The sequence below is a fragment of the Penaeus japonicus genome, unplaced genomic scaffold, assembly GCF_977035675.1.
Source record: "Penaeus japonicus unplaced genomic scaffold, GWHDUDI00000001_assembly GWHDUDI00000024, whole genome shotgun sequence".
Classification (NCBI taxonomy): domain Eukaryota; kingdom Metazoa; phylum Arthropoda; class Malacostraca; order Decapoda; family Penaeidae; genus Penaeus; species Penaeus japonicus.
This window is the reverse complement of record NW_028234426.1, coordinates 14,261,110-14,263,609: the sequence shown is the minus strand read 5'-3', so window position 1 is coordinate 14,263,609 and position 2,500 is coordinate 14,261,110. Positions and strand designations below refer to the sequence as shown.

At 39.2% G+C, this 2,500-nt stretch overlaps 1 protein-coding gene across 1 annotated transcript in view; it reads left to right on the top strand.

Annotated features, from left to right (window-relative positions):
* LOC122265919 (N-acetylglucosamine-6-phosphate deacetylase) overlaps positions 1-2,500 on the top strand; it is a 13,205-nt gene that overhangs the window by 1,038 nt on the left and 9,667 nt on the right. The gene's annotated exons all lie outside the window — the stretch shown is intronic.

Sequence of the window (2,500 nt, the reverse complement as noted above, 5' to 3'; positions counted from 1 at the left end):
TTAAAGACACACGCACAAGTGCACGTACACGCAATAGCCATAAGAAACAGGCGGAGAAACACATCGATATGAAAGGAAAGGTAAGGAAGTGTTTTTAATGGAGTTGCGCAATTCTTTCTGTATGGTTTTCTCCTAATTTTATTTCCCATGGAGTGTCTTTTAAGTAATTAAGGAGGAGAAGGTAAGAAAGGACTTTTCTTCTTTCCTGGTTACGTAAGCTAGAGGGATTCCCTCCAGACGTATTATTGTTCCTTCCGGTTTTCTTCTTATCTAATCTTCGATGACTTATTCCTGGATTTATAAAAGTAGTAGTTTTCTCGTCTTATCGTTATCTGATAAAATTGCTGTCATTATAATCCCCTCTGAGAGCTCTACTTTTTTTTTAAAGATTCGTATGATATATGACGAGTTTGTATGCAATGTTGTAATCACGAAACGCTGTGTGGTCCTGAGAGAGGGAAAAGGGGTATGAGACAGAAATAAAACGAATAAGAGGGAGGAGAGGAAAGAGAAAGGATGGAGGAGAGAGAGAGAGAGAGAGAGAGAGAGAGAGAGAGAGAGAGAGAGAGAGAGAGAGAGAGAGAGAGAGAGAGAGAGAGAGAGAGAGAGAGAGAGAAAGAGAGAGTCGCATATGATGCAGTAGACAGGGCAGTTCAGAATCATGTCACCTCAGCTTGTGCCCATTAGAACATGGTTTCGCGAATAGTATTCCTGACAGATCGCGCGTTGTTTGTTATGTCTATTCATAGCATTTAATATTTGTATTATTTTCTCAGGTGTGTATCACTCCTTTCCATGCGCAAACGGGCACATATGTATGTCGCCTATACAACAGCACTGTACGTTCTATTACTTTTGGAGAGCAAGGGGGCCGGGCAATTAATGCGCTTTCCAGGGCGTGAAGGAACACCCATTTCAACAAACGATAGTAAGCAAAGCATGATATACGGCTTTTCGGATGAAGAGTCCGACTTAATAGGTCTCCTCAACTTCATTCCAACATTCACATGCGAGCCAGTATTGGCCACGGACCTGCGGGCTTCGTTTTCCTCAATTTGATGGATGACTTTTAATATATTGTCATGATTCCTCATTGTGCAGTGACTGGATGGCAGAAATCGCACGCTAATGGGCACCATATGCATTACTATAGAATTTCTTAAAATATCAGAAACGGAGGGTTAAATGGGTTAGGTTTTGCAGATGGATTTATAATCCATCTAAAAAAGTACAGCAGTACTAATACTACTTTCCTATGTCGGTGAATGCAGGTATTAACGAGAATGTACGTTTGCTTGCCGATTTTGAACGGTATAAGTTTCAAGGCGGTAAATAATCAGAATTGCGTTTTTAACTAGATGTATTTGTGATTCACGAACATTAGAAGTTTGAAAATTATCCAATACTTACTAAATAATATTTATTATTACATTTTATGTATATCGCAAAAAGGACATGATATAAACAGTGGCGCTTCTATGGGGTATCATGTGCCTCCCCTGGAATTTAATCGGTTATCGCAGATGCCATCCCATGATCGTAAACTAAGATTGTTTTTCTGTCAGATTTAAGGCTGTAGAAAGGTGTTAGTGATTAAAGTCGGTATGGGTAGTGGGAACAAAAATGACAAATTAATGTTATTCTGACGTGTATGCTATTGCATATTGCGCTTTCTCATGTAAATATGTAAAATAGAATCTGAAACCTTTTGGGATAATAATGTGAAAAAGATAATGAAAATGAACAATTTACAGCATATCCGGATGATGCATCAAGGAGAGACAAGACTGTGATAAATTTTGTCTGTTAACCAAGACACAACAGCGGTCTTGATGAGAAAAAGCTTATCTACGATTTTGTCTCCTGATATTTGGAAGATTTTTTTTCATTCAGGTCCTGTTGAGGAAAAGGGTAATGTATACACAAGACAGTTGTAAAAATCTGATATCGAAATATATTTAGCAGCAAATCCGTCTTTATTTGTGATGTACGTAATTAATATCTCATTAGTCAAAGAAAAAGGACAAAGGTGTAGCATGATATGCCAAACATTGTAATATGAAGGATTGGAAAAAACCCTTTTTTTGGTATAGAGGACTGTGAAAGTGTCATAATTGCATGCAGTGAAAAAGGGGCCAAGGCTATTTCGCAGTGACGGAAGAGTAGAATAGAAGACAGGCTTGCAGCGGTTAAGGTGTACAAAGGGTGAATGTGTCTCAAGCAGTTTTCTTGTTACTAGGGGATTCATGGAAGATGGCATCAGTACACATGGTTCTCAGGTTTTGATTATGAACTGGATAGGATACAGAAATACATTTATGTATGTGTTACGGCGTTTTGAATGCTGTTATTTTTAGGAGGTTTCGAAGAGTGGGACCGAGTGTCAATCCCTTGGAATTTGTCTATGGGCGGTTTAAGCCCAATCTATGGGAGGGGGAGGATTGACGTGGCTTGTCTCAGGACCATCAGGTCCGCAATGGCACCCTACATGCGACAGCAC